We start from the raw sequence: 14,638 nt of genomic DNA, 5'->3' as shown, positions 1-14,638 counted from the left end.
GCGGAGGTGAACATTTCTGATGTTCTTGGAGAGTGGCAAACCACTGGAGATTCTTGAGGAGTGGGGAAACATGAACCGAACTAGTCTTAGAAAAATGATTCGGGTAAGAGAATGAAATATGGACAGGAGAGGGGAGGGATAGGAGCAAGGGAGGTAAATCAAAGAAACAGATGCAGGAGTCAAGGTAAAATAGTGGATTAACATGGCAGCAGTTTGGATGGGGAGGAAAGGGTGGAATTTCATGATAATATAAAGATAGAACTGACAGGATTTGGTGACAGATTAAGTATGTGAGTCGAATGAGAGAGATGAGTCAAGTACAGGGCCGAGGATATTGGCTTGGAGACCCAAGGTGGATGGATGGTGGTGTTGACTTCAGTGAAAGGAAAACAGTAGGAGAACAGAATTTGGGTGGGAAGATGAGGAGTTCTTATTTGGACATGTTAAGTTCGAGTTGACAGTGGGACATCCAAGAGGAGATGCTCTCCTTATGGACTGTTTGCGTCCACCAACTCCCTTCCCAAGCACTCAGCACGGTGCTCTGTGGACTACAAATGATAAATACTATCGATTGATTAAATAAACCAATGACACATTATTGTCATGTCTTAATCAAAATTTGTCAAGCACTACTCTAAGTGCTGGGATAGATCTTAGTTGATCAGGTTGGACATAGTCCCTGACCTTCATAGAGCTCACACTGGAATTCAATACTGCTTAGTTAGACTGTGAGCCCCATGTGGCATAGGGACTGTTTTCAGGATCGCATCTGTCCGGATTATCGTCGATCTAACCCAGTGCTTAGCACAGTACTAGGCACATAGTCAACACTTAACAGGTAGCGTAGTTATTATTATTATTATTATCACTAGCGTGTAACTTGCTTGTGGATAGCGAATGTTTTTTTGTTGTACTTAACCAAGAGCTTAGAACAGTAGTAGCAGTAGTAGTGGCGGCAGTATAATTATTATTAGTAGCAGCAGCAAGTAGTAGCATTAGCAGTAGTAGTGGAAACAGTAATGGTAATAGTAGCAGCAGTGGTAGCAATGCCACTGGGAGTAGTTGCTGTCATCACAATAGTAGCAGTACCTGCAGTAGTGGCAGTACCAGAGTACCAGAGTACCAGAGTAGTACCAGTAGTGTTGGTAGCAGTACCGGTAGTAGCAGTAATAATAGTAGGGGCAGTAATATTATTGTTATGGTATTTGTCAAGTGCTTACCCTGTACTAGCAGCGTGGCTCAGTGGAAAAAGCATGGGCTTTGGAGTCAGAGGTCATGGGTTCGAATCCCGGCTCGGCTGCTTGTCAGCTGTGTGACTTTGGGCAAGTCACTTAACTTCCCGGTGCCTCAGTTCCCTCATCTGTAAAATGAGGATTAAGACTGTAAGCCCCACGTGGGACAACCTGATTCCCCTGTGTCTACACCAGCGCTTAGAACAGTGCTCGGCACATAGTAAGCGCTTAACAAATACCAACATTATTATTATTATTGTTACTAAGCACTGGGACGGATACAAGAAAATCAGGTTGGACACAGTCCTTGTCCCACGTGAGGCTCACAGTCTCAATACCCATTTTACTGATGAGGTAACCGAGGCACAGAGAAATGAAGTGACCTGACCAAGGTCACACAGCAGACAAGTGGTGGGGCTGGGATTATTCATTCATTCATTCAATAGTATTTATTGAGCACTTACTATGTGCAGAGCACTGTACTAAGCGCTTGGAATGAACAAGTCGGCAACAGATAGAGACGGTCCCTGCCGTTTGACGGGCTTACAGTCTAAGCGGGGGAGACGGACAGACAAGAACAATGGCAATAAATAGAGTCGAGGGGAAGAACATCTCGTAAAAACAATGGCAACTAAATAGAATCAAGGCAATGTACAATTCATTAACAAAATAAATAGGGTAATGGAAATATATACAGTTGAGCGGACGAGTACAGTGCTGTGGGGATGGGAAGGGAGAGGTGGAGGAGCAGAGGGAAAGGGGGAAAAGAGGGTTTAGCTGCGGAGAGGTAAAGGGGGGGTGGCAGAGGGAGTAGAGGGAGAAGAGGAGCTCAGTCTGGGAAGGCCTTTTGGAGGAGGTGAGTTTTAAGTAGGGTTTTGAAGAGGGGAAGAGAATCAGTTTGGCGGAGGTGAGGAGGGAGGGCGTTCTAGGACCGCGGGAGGACGTGGCCCAGGGGTCGACGGCGGGATAGGCGAGACCGAGGGACGGTGAGGAGGTGGGCGGCAGAGGAGCGGAGCGTGCGGGGTGGGTGGTAGAAAGACAGAAGGGAGGAGAGGTAGGAAGGGGCAAGGTGATGTAGAGCCTTGAAGCCTAGAGTGAGGAGTGAGGATTAGCACCCATGACCTTCTGCATCTCAGGCCCGGGCTCCATCCACTACGCCATGCTGCTTCTCGCACCATACTGCTTCTCAGTAGCAATGTGCTACTATGCACTAGCATAATCTAGTGGAAAGAGCATGAGCCTGGGTGTCAGAAGGGCCTGGTTCTAATCTTGTCTCTGCCACATACCTGCTATGGGACCTTAAACTTTTTCTATGCCTCAGTGATCTCGTCTATAAAAAATGGAGTTTAAGAGTGCTAGCCCAATCAGCTCATATCTAACTCAGCATGTAATACAATGCATGGCACATAGTAAGTGCTTGACAAATACCATAAAAAGTGCTTTAAAATTACCGCAGTAGGAGGAGGAAGAGGAGGAGTATTAGCAGCAGTAGAAGCAGTAGTAGCAACAGTCGTAGCAGTAATAATGGCAGTAGGAGTAGCAGCAGTAGTAACAGTAGTAGCAGCAACAGAAGTAGCAGGAGTATCAGCAGGACTAAATAGCAACAGTAGGAGAGGTTGTAGCGCTAGAAGAGGTATTTATTGAAAACCCACTGGAGATGATATAATGTTCAGTAAATGCCATGAGTAGGTGGGAGGACCAGATCAATGAGTGGGGATGAGGAGGGGACAAATTTATGGTGGGGCGATTCCTGGGGGAGGGGGTGTGAGGAGAGTGTGGAGGTATGGGATGGGCAGAAAGAGCAGGGGTTAGGAGGGAGCGACACAACTGTGTGTCCAATATTGATTTTCCATTCATTCAATCATTTTTACTGAACACTTACTGAGCACAGAGCACAGTACTAAACGCTTGGTATACTACAGTGAAACAATAAGCAGACACATTCCCTGCCACATCATGCTTACAGTCTAGAGGGCGGGGAGACAGATGTTAATATAAACAAATAAATGGCAGATATGTACCTAAGTGCTTTGGGGCTGGGAGGGAGAGATGAATGAAGGGAGCAAGTCAGTGCGATGCTGAAGGGAGAGGGAGAAGAGGAAATGAGGGCATAGTCAGGGAAGGCCTCTTGGAAGAGCTGGGCCTTCAGTAAAGATTTGAAGGGGGAGAGAGTAATAGTCTGTTGGGTATGAGGAGGAAGGACATACCAGATCAGAGGTAGGATGCGGGAGAGAGGTCGGCCGCAAGATAAAAGAGATCGAGGTACAGTGAAGAGGTTAGCAATAGAGGAACGAAATCTGTGGGCTGGGTTGTAGTAGGAGACTAGCGAAATGAGCTGGAGAGGGCAAGGTGATTGAATGTTTTAAAGTCAGTGGAGAGAAGCAGCGTGTCTTAGTGGATTAGAGCCAGAAGATGTGGGTTCTAATCCCGGTTCCTCCACTTACCTGCTGTGTGACCTTGGGCAAGCCATCTAACTTCTCTGTGCCTCAGTTACCTCACCTGTAAAATGGGGATTAAGTCTGCAAGCCCCACATGGGACAACCTGATTAGATTGTATGCTTAAGACGGTGCTTGGCACATAGTAAGCACTTAACAACTACGATTATTATTATTGAGTTTTTGTTTGATGTGGAGTTGGATGGGCAAACACTGGAGTTTTTTGAGGAGTGGGATGACATATCTTGAACGTTTCTATAGAAATGATCCAGGCAGCAGAGTGAAGTATGGGCTGCAGTAGGGAGAGATAGGAGGCAGGGAAGTCATCAAGGAGGCTGATGCGGTAATCAAGGTGGGGTAAGATAAGTGATTAGATTAATGTAGGAGCAGTTTGGATGGAAAGCAAAGGGCAAATTTTAGAGATGTTGTACAATGGAATCGACAAGATTTAGTGATGGATTGAATATATGGGTTGGATGAGAGATGGATGGGTTGGATGGGTTGGAGAAGCAGCGTGGCTCAGTGGAAAGAGCACGGGCTTTGGAGTCAGGGCTCATGAGTTCGAATCCCAGCTCTGCCATTTGTCGGCTGTGTGACTGTGGGCAAGTCACTTAACTTCTCTGTGCCTCAGTTCCCTCATCTGTAAAATGGGGATTAAGACTGTGAGCCCCACGTGGGACAACCCGATTCCCCTGTGTCTACCCCAGCGCTTAGAACAGTGCTCGGCACATAGTAAGCGCTTAACAAATACCAACATTATTATTATTATTATTATGAGAGAGGAGTCAGAGCAATGCCAATTCTCTCAAGAGAAAAAGGGAGGGTGGTGGTGCCATGTACAGTAATGGGAAATTTTCAGGGAGGACAGGGTTTGGGTGGGAAGATAAATTAAATTTTAGACATACTAAGTTTGAGGTAGCGGGAGGACATCCAAGTAGAAATGGAGGAAACGTGAGACTGTAGAGATGGAAAGAGATCAGGGCTGGAGATGTAGGTTTGGGTAGCATTAGCATAAAGGTGGTAGTTGAAGCCACGGGAGCAAATGAGTTCTCCAAGGGAGTGGATGTAGATGGAGACTAGGAGGGGACAGAGAACTGACTCTGAGGGACATCCACAGTTAGGGTGTGGTAGAGAGAAGAGGAGGCCGTGAAAGAGACTGAGAATGAGCGACCAGAGATAGTAGGAGGACCAGGAAATTATTTCCAGAGCCTGTCCTCCCTCCGCCATGGCATCCCGGCTCAGAGGAATCTGGAAGAGGGCGAGGATATTCTGGAGAAATTTGGAAGGGCTGTATGAGTCCCCCTGGAGAAGTGTTCTAGGTTCAGGCCAACATGAAATACTTCTGCAAAATGGCACATGTCATTTCACTGTGTTATTCTATGGACCTGGTGTAGCTCATGTGACATCACATACATTTCTGTAGAAGCTCTGATCAGAGCTCTGAAGCCTGTGCTCAAAACAGCAAGGTCTAGTGTCTCTGGTGTGGCCAATGATGGGGACTCTGGTGCCTCTTTTCTGACCTGTGATGGGAGCTCTCGGCCCCACCCATGTGTCCCCAGCTGTTACCTCTCTTGCTCAGCAACAGATGCCCTAGTCATCCGTCCCCAGATCCAACCTCTCTCCTTTATAATAATATTGGTATTTGTTAAGTGCTTACTATGTGCAGAGCACTGTTCTAAGCACTGGGGTAAATACAGGGTAATCAGGTTGTCCTATGTGGGGCTCACAGTCTTAATCCCCATTTTATGGATGAGGTAACTGAGGCACAGAGAAGTTAAGTGACTTGCCCACAGTCACACATCTGAGAAGTGGCAGATCTAGGATTCGAACCTATGACCTCTGACTCCCAAGCCAGGGCTCTTTCCACTGAGCCATGCTGCTTCTCTATCATTTTAGGCCCCATCCTGTGGTTCCCAGCTTTCATCCCTCTCCCTCATTATCCTCGGTCCAGGATAGTAACCCCTCATCCTCACTATCCTCATCTCCACACACCTGTCCCCAGTCCCTCATTATCATCGGTCCCAGTGAGCCAAAGTGTAACACCTCTCCTTCAGCATCCTCTGCCCCAACCACCAGTCCCCAGATATAATACCTCCCCCTCATTATCCTCAGTCTCATCCATCGGTTCCAGGTTGCAACCCCTCTCCCTTTTTAGTAGCCTCGGTCCCAAGCACGGGTGCCCAGGTATAACCCCTCTCCTTCATTATCCTTGGCCCCAACCACCGGTCCCCTGGTGTAACCCGTCTCTTTCATTATCCTCAGTCCTACCCACTGGTCCTCAACTGTAAACCCTCTCCCTCATTTCCTCGGCCCCACCCAGCAGTCCCAGAGTGTAACTGCTGTCTCTAGGTATACTCAGTTCCACCCATTGGTCCCTAGGTATAACCCCTTCCCCTCATTATCATCAGCCCTAACCACCGGTCCCAATCTGCAACCCCTGTGCCTCAGCATCCTCAGCTCTAAACAATGTCCTCTTCCTCATTATCCTTCGTCCCACTCACCAGTCTACAGGTGTAACACCTCTCCCTCAGAATTCTCGGTCTCAGTAACCATTTCCCAGCTTGTTGCCTCTGCCTAAATTACATTCTGCCCCATCCATCATACATCCCAAATTAAGCACCCCTTTCCTCAGCTCCCCCTCCCCTCCGTGTCACCCCAACTCACTCCCTTTGTTCTACCCCCCAACCCCATAGCACTTGTGTATATGTATCTATAATTCTATTTATTTATATTAATGCCTGTTTACTTGTTTTGATGTGTATGTATCTATAATTCCATTCATTTATTTTGATGCCTGTTTACTTGTTTTGATGTCTGTCTCCCCCCTTCTAGGCCGTAAACCCAGTGTGGGAAGGAAATGTCTCTCTTTATTATTGAATTGTACTTTCCAAACACTTAGTACAGTGCTCTGCACACAGTAAGCACTCAATAAATATGATTGAATGAATGAATCAGTACCAAGCTGTAACCCTCTCCCTCATCATCACCCACCCCACCCACTAATGGGTCCCCAATGGTAACACTCCTCCCGTATTATTCTAGGCCCAAATCATCAGTCCTCAGGTGTAACCCCATTCCATCATTATCCTTGGCCCTACCCACATGTTCCCAGCTGAAATCCTTCTCCCTCAACATCTATGGCCCCCACTACTGGTCCACCGCTCTAACCCCTCTGACTAATTGTCCTTGGCCCCACCTACTAGTCCCCAGCTGGAGCACTTTTTCCCATTATCCTTCTCCCCACCCACTAGTCCCATGGTGTAGACACTGTTCCTTATCAGGCTCAGCCCCTCCAAACAGTTCCAAGCTGTAAACCCTCTCTCTCATTTTCCTCAGATCCACCCATCAATCAACATACTCCCTCAGCATCCTTGGCCCCATCCCCTTGTCCTCATGTGTGACTCCTCTCCCTCATTAGCCTCAACCCAGTACACCAGGAGAGTACAAGAACACTAGTGGACCTGATTCTTCCCCGTAGGAGCTTACAGTTCTCTGGGAGCAGAACACTTCACTAAACCCTTGGGAGAGTAAAATTAGTAGACACAATAAGTCCTCACAGTTCCTACATTGACACCCAATAGTCGATAGAGCACAGGCCTGGGAGTCAGAAGGTCATGAGTTCTAATCCTGGCTCTTCCACTTGTCTGCTGTGTGACCTTGGGCAAGTCAGTTCACTTCTCTGTGCCTCAGTTCCCTCGTCTGTAAAAAGGGGATTGAGACTGTGAGCTTCCTGTGGGACAGGGACTGTGTCCAACCTAATTTGCTTGTATCTACCCCAGCGCTTAGTACAGTACTTGGCACATAGTAAAGTGCTTAACAAATACTACAATTTATTATTATTATTATTGTTATTACCCTCAAGAGGCTTACAGTCCTCTGTGAGCAGGGTACTGCACTAGGCGCCAGGGAAAATAGATTAGACTTAGCAAACATCACTCCTGCCCTCAAGGAACTTACCCACTGTTTTGTGAGCAGAGCACTGCATAGACAGTGGGAAAGTACAGTAGAATCAATAAACATGATTCCTGTCCTCAAGAAGCTGGGTTCCCTTGTGAGCAGAGCATTGAACTAAGCACTTGAGAGTGTAAAATAGAGTAGAGGACATGATTCCTGACCTCTAGATGCTAACGGTTCTTTGTGACCAGAGCACATTATTAAACATTTGGGAGGTGTTATTGTATTGTAAGCGCTCTCCCAAGCGCTTAGTACAGTTCTTTGCACACAGTTAGCACGGACCCCGAGTCCTCCTTTTCCCAGAAGGATCTTTCCCTCCAGATGCCTCCATAAGGACGCTGAGATCTCCGTTCCTGAGGAGTCTGCCATTGGGCCTCGAGTCCTCCTTTCTCCCGGAAGGATCTTTCCTCTCCGGATGCTGCCGTGGGGGCACTGAGATCTCCCTTCCTCAGAAGCCCACGGTCGGGCCCCAATGACCCTTGACCGGGCTTATGTTTGTCCTCCTCCCGGACACCTATATCCCCTCCCTACGACAGCGACCCCTCCCCCTCCCCCCGCCCCATGCCTTCCGCAGGCCCCACAGCCGGTCAGAAGCTCGTCTACATCCCAGATGACCCTCGAGCACTCTGCTGACCATCCATTCCCTGGGCTGGGAACCCTTCCCGTGATCACTAGAATCACCCCTCAAAGGGACCTCCAGTCCGTCTAGGTCGCCAGTTAGGGCAGTGGGACACTGTGTTCTCCAACTTCCCCCCACAAAGCGACTATCTTTGGGGAGCCCTCACTCCCCCCTTCCCTGTGTTTGGATCGGATGTGACTGACTCCCACCCACCCTCCTCCCCGGGTAACAATGGCCTTGTTCTCACTGTGTTTCTTTTAGCAACTACCTGCATTATCACTTACTCAGCCCACCCATGCTATTTAGTTATTTACTCTTCCCAAGCGTTTCCTCTCCCATGTCCCCTATAACAGTTTCACCCTTCTCCAGAACTGGCATCCACAGGACTCCCTCCTCCACTGCCTCAGAGACAAATCAGCTAAGACCCCCTGGACTCTTCTTGCCATTAGCTTTTTTGATTTAATCGACCCATGGACCACTCAACCTTCTACTCTCGGCATCACCCGATTATGTTGCTATTGCATGTTAATTGTTAACTGCTCTTAGTATTGTCGCTTACCTCACTGACCTCACCATGTCCTATCAATTCCCCTGCTCTCATCTGCCTATCCCAGTCCTCATCTTCCCCTTCCCCTCTTCCACCCAGCTCTTTCTCTCCTCTTGCTCCACCACTACCCCTCCTCCCCACCCCCTCCCTAGATTCCCTCTGTACCATTGCCAACCCTCATCCGCCTCCCCCACTGCCAAACCCCTCCCTTCCAACCCCTCTCCTACCTTCACCCCCTCCCCCATCCCACCCCTGTTCTCCTGTCTCAACGCAACCCCTCATACCCCTCTCCTCGCCAGACGCCCGCCAACTCATTCCCATCTAAACCCTCCCCATCCCCCTCGCCCTTCCCCTCTCTCTCCCCTCCCTCACAACTGCTGCCAAGTGTGGCCTATGGAACTCCCGCTCCATTATGGGTAAACTCCCCTTCATCCTTAATCTGTTCCTTTCCCCACTCCAAGCCATTCTTCATTCTGCTGACTAGATCGTTTTTCAAAAAAAAAAAATTCAGGACATGTTTCCTCACTCCTCAAGAAACTCCAGTAATGCCCATCCACCTCCGTGTCAAACAGAAGCTTCTCACCATTGGTAGTAAAGCACTGCATCACCTTGTCCCCCCTTGTAGTTTACTTCTATACTCTCCTTCTTACAACCCAGTCTGCATAATTTCCTTTTCTATTGCTAACCTCCTCACTTAGCCTCGGTCTCACCAGTCTTGCCACTGACCTTGGCTCACATCCTGCCTCTGGCTTGGAATGCACTCTGTCCTCAAATCCGACAATTACTCTCCCCCTCATTCTTATTGAAAACACATTTCCTCCAAGAGGCCTTCCCAGACTAAACCCTACCTTTCCTCATCTCCCACTCCCTTCTGCATTGTCCTGACTTCCTCCTTTTTGCTGCACCCCCCAGCCCCATAGCACTTATTTTATCATATGGATGTCTGTCTCCCCTGTTCTAAACAGTGAGCTGGCTGTGGGCAGGAAATGCTATAGTTTATTGCTTCTGGTTACCGTATATTGTATTTTACTTTCCCAAGTGATGAATACAGTGCTCTGGACACAGTAAGCGATTAATAAATATGAATGAAGAAAAGATGGAATGGAACGCCTTCCTTCCTGAAATTAATTCCTCTCCGAAGCCTTATTGAAGACACTTCTTCTCCAAGACACATTTCTTAAACCTCTGCTTCCTCTTCTTCCACTTCTTTCTACATCACTCAGACTTGTTCCCTTTGTTCTTCTTCTAGCCTAGCAACACAGCACTTATGTACAAATCTGTAATTTATTTAGGTTATTGTCTATTCATTGTTGTATTGCACTCTAAAGTGCTTATTATAGTGCTCTAAAGAAGAAAGTTTTCAATAAATATTATTGAATGAATGAGAAAATGGACAGACTCACACATTCAGTTAACTAGCAGGATAGAAGGGAAAGAGTACGTGTAGAGTACATGTAGAAAACTAGATACCTGATAAGCAGGACAAAGATCAACATAGACACAGAATGGGATTTACACAGGTCCAGTCAGGGTAGAGGAGGAAGACCAGGACTAACTGAATGAAAAGGGTTGGAACCGGCTGGAGGAGGAGAGTCGAGACAAGTTGGAGGACTAGAACGAAGATCAAGTGGAGGCAGAAGAGGGCTAAGACCAGGGTGAAGAAGAGGAAGGCCTGGAAAAGACAGAGGAGGTCCGGGACCAGGGGAGTATGAGGAAAACAAGAACTTGGTAGAGGAGGGTCGGGCCAGGTAGATGAGGATGGCCGGGACAAAGTGGAGGAGGTGGACCAGAACCAAACTGGGGAAAAGGACCAAGACCAGATTTAGACAAAGGGCCAGGACCAGGCTGAGGAGGAGGACAGGAATCAAAGGAAGAAAATTATCAGGACCAGGTGGAAGAAGAGGGCCAGGACATAGTGGGGGGAGAAAAGCTAGGACCAGCTATAGGAGGGTCTGGACCAGGAGGGAGAAGAAGGCCAGGATAGGTGGAAAAGCAGGACCAAGACCAGGTGGAGGAGGAAGACCAAGACCAGGCAGAAGAGTGTGACCAAGACCAGATGGATGAGGAAGGCAGGGAAAACGCAGAAGAGGATGGGGACCAAGAGGGGGAGGAGGGTCAGGATAAGGCACAGGAAGAGGGCCAAGATCAGACCGAGCAGAAGGGCCAGGACCAGGTGGAGGCAAGAGAAGGACAAGGACCAGGGTGAGGAGGAGGAAGCCCTGGACAAGGCAGAGGAGGAAAGATGGGACTACGTGGGCAAGGACTCGACGGAAGAGATTTACCAAGACCAGGCAGAGGTGAAGGGCCAGGAGATGGTGGGGAAAGAAGGCCAGGACCAGGTGGAGAAGGCCAAGACCAGGTGGATGAAGAGGGTCGGAACCAAGTGGAGGAAGGCCAAAACAAGTTGGAGGAGGAGAACCAGTACAAGACGGAAAAGGAGGGCCAGGACCAGACCAAGGATGATGGCTAGGACCAGGCAGAGGAAGCTTAACCAGACTAGGCGGAGGAGGAGGGCCGGGACCAAGAGAGAGAGGAGGGTCAGGATAAGGCAGAGAAAGAGGACCACGACCAGGTGAAGGAGAAAAGCCAAGACAGGGTGGAGGAGGAGAGTGAGGACCAAATGGAAGAGGGCCAGGACCAGAAGGAGGAGGAGGAAGACCAGGACTAGGCAGAGATGGAGTACCAAATCCAGGCAGAGGAGTAGGACCAGGACAAGCTAAAGGAGGATGACCAGGAGCAGGAGGGAGAGGAGGTCCAGGACAAGACGGAGGCAGAGGGCCAGGCCCAGGCCCAGGAGGAAGGACAAAGACCAAACAGAGGAGAAGGAAGGCTAGGATTCTCTGGGCAAAGGCAATGAGCCAGGACCAGGAAAAAGAGGAAGGCCAAAACAAGGCAGAGGAGGACCAGCAGTACCAGATGGAAAAGGAGGGTGAGCACCAGGTGGAGGAGGATGGCTGGGATCAAATGGAGGAAGAAGGCCAGAATCAAGTGGAGACAGAGGAAGGCAAAGACGGGTAGTAAGAGAAGGATCAGTACCAAGCGGCAGAAGGGTGCCCAGACCAAGCAGAGAAGGAGAGTCAGGACCAGAGAGAGGGGGAGGGCCATGACCAGGTGGAGGAAAGGTGCTAGGTCCATGCAAAAAAGGAAGGTCAGGACAAGAAGAGGGAGGCAGGCCAGAGGAAGTCAGGACTATGCGGAGGAGGAGGGACAGGACCGGGTGGAGGAGGAGAACCAGGACCAGGCATAAGCCTATGTCCAGGGCCAGACCGATAAGGATGGCCAGGACTAGGCAGAGGTGGATGACCAGGACCCGGAATAGGCATATGTCCAGGACCAGACCAGGCAGAGGTGAATGACCAAAAACAGGCAGAAGAGGAGATCCAGGACAAGGTGGAGCAGGAGGGCTAGAAAAAGAGGGAAGAGGAGGGCCAGGATCAGGCAAAGGAGGAGGGCCAAGATTAGGTGGATGAGGAGGGTCGGGACCAGGTGGAGGAGAGGAAACAGGAACAAGTGTAGGTAGATGGCCAGGACAAGATGGAGCAGGAGGGTCAAGACCAGGAGGAGGTAGTAGAGGGCAAGGACCAGTGGAAAGAGGAGGAAGGCCTAGACTTGACAGAGGAGGAGGGCTGGGACTAGACAGAGGAGGAAGGCCAGGACCAGGAGGATGAGGAAGACCAGAACCAGGAGCAGGAGGGTCATGACCAGGCTGGGTAGGGTTAATCCCCAAACCCTAACCTTAACTCCATACTTACACCTAGTCCTAACCCTTCTCCCTAACCCCAACTCTAACCCTAGTGTTAGCCTTACCCTATACCTAATCCAACTCTAACCCTAAACCTAATTCTAAATCCAGGCCTAATCAAGTCTTATCTCTTAACCTTAACCCTAAGCCTTGCCAGTCTGCTTTGTTGACACAGGAAACTCTTCCCTGGATTTAGGTGGACTACACTTTTAGCTGAATCTCTGATTTCCTGTAGATTGCATGTTGTATATTAAAATATCTCATTTCTAACAAAGTTGTGGTGATCATTCCCTCGGTTGCTCCAATACCCAAACACTTTAATACAATCTCAGGTAACAAGATCTAGTCTAAAGCCGAATCCCAAACCTAACCTTAACTTTTATAACACAGCTCCAGTCTTAAACCTCAACTTAACTTTACTCTACCTTAGCTATGCATCTATACCTAACCCTAAACCTAACCCTCAACCAAGACCTAACCCTAACCCACTTCTACTCTTAAACTTAACCTAAACCTTAATTCTAAATTAACAGGCTAACACTAGTCTTAGCATCACTGTTAAATCTAGGACTAAGTCCTCACCCAAAGCCCATTCCTAGCACTACGCCTAAACCAGGAGCTCTAGCCCTTAAATCTAAACTTTACTTTAACCCCAACCATAATCTTAAACTTAACCGTATCCTTAAACCTAACTATAACCCTATTCCTAACCTGAATCTTAACCTTAACTCAAACCTAAACCCATCAGTTACTCTACTTTAAACCTAACCTTAGCCCTTATCATAATCCTAACCCAAAACGTATACATAGCCCTAAAGCTAAACTCAGGCATAGCTTTAACTTTAACCAGTGGCTTAGACCTAACTCGAACTTTAGCTCAAACCACAGGCTTAGCTTTAACTTTAACTGGAACCATCGCTCTAACAGTAACCCTAATCTTAACCCAAACCCTAACACTAAATATAAAATAAAGTTGAGCACCATGCCCAATGCTAGCATAAAGAGTTAGGAGGACAGGACTGGAAGGCAAAGGCTGGGGGGTCAAAACAGCAACGAGAAGCGTTCAGGGCCAGGCCTAGAAGGAAGGGGCTGGGAGGCCAAAACTGGAAAGAGAAGTGTTCAGGGACAGGGCTGGAAGGCAAAGCCTGGAGTCCAAAACTGGAATGAGAAGGGTTAAGGGTCAGGCCTGGAAGACAATTGCTGGGGGGCCAGGCCTGGAAGGCAAAGTCTGGGAGGCCAAAACTGGAAAGAAAAGGGCTCAGGGCCAGGCCTGGAAGGCAAAGGCTGGTGGTCAGGTTTGGAAGTCAAAGGCGGGTGGACCAAAATTGGAATGAGAAGCGTTCAGGGCCAGGCCTGGAAGGCAAAGCCTGGGAGCTGAAACTGAAAAGAGAAGGGTTCAGGGCCATGCCTGGAATGCAAAGGTTGGTTGGCTAGGCCTGGAAGGCAAAGACTGGGAGGCCAAAACTGGAAAGAGAAGTGTTCAGGGGGGCCTGGACTGGAAGGCAAAGCCTGGTGGGCCAAAACTGGAATGAGAAGCGTTCGGGGCCAGGCCTGGAAGACAAAGCCTGGGGGACTGAAACTGTGAAGAAAAGGGTTCGGGGCCATGACTGGAAGACAAAGCCTGGGGGGCTAGGCCTGGAAGGCAAAGGCTGGGGGGACAGACCTAGAATCAGAAGGGTTCGGGGCCAGGCAATAAAGGTAAAGTTGGGAAGCCAGGCCTGGAAGGTAAAGGCTGGGGGGCCAAAACTGGAACTAGAAGGGTTTGGGGCCAGGCCTGGAAGCAAAAGGCTGGGAGGCCAAACTGGAAAGAAAAGGGTTCAGGGCCTGGCCTGGAAGGTAAAGACTGTGGGGGCAGGCCTGGAATGAAAAGGGTTCAGGGACAGGCCTGGAAGGCAAATCTTGGGGACCAAAACTGGAACAAGAAGGGTTCGGGGCTAGGCTTGGAAGCTAATGGCTGGTCGGCCAGGTTAGGAAGGTAAAGACTGGTGGGTGGAAACTGGAAAGAGAAGGGTTCAGGGCCAGGCCTGGAAGGCAAAGGCTGGGGGGCCAAAACTGGAAAGAGAAGTGTTCAGGGCCATGCCTGGAAGGCAAAGCCTGGGAAGTTATGG

Source organism: Ornithorhynchus anatinus, chromosome 2 (genome assembly GCF_004115215.2).
Source record: "Ornithorhynchus anatinus isolate Pmale09 chromosome 2, mOrnAna1.pri.v4, whole genome shotgun sequence".
Taxonomy (NCBI): Eukaryota; Metazoa; Chordata; class Mammalia; order Monotremata; family Ornithorhynchidae; genus Ornithorhynchus; species Ornithorhynchus anatinus.
Note: the sequence above shows the minus strand (reverse complement) of the source record.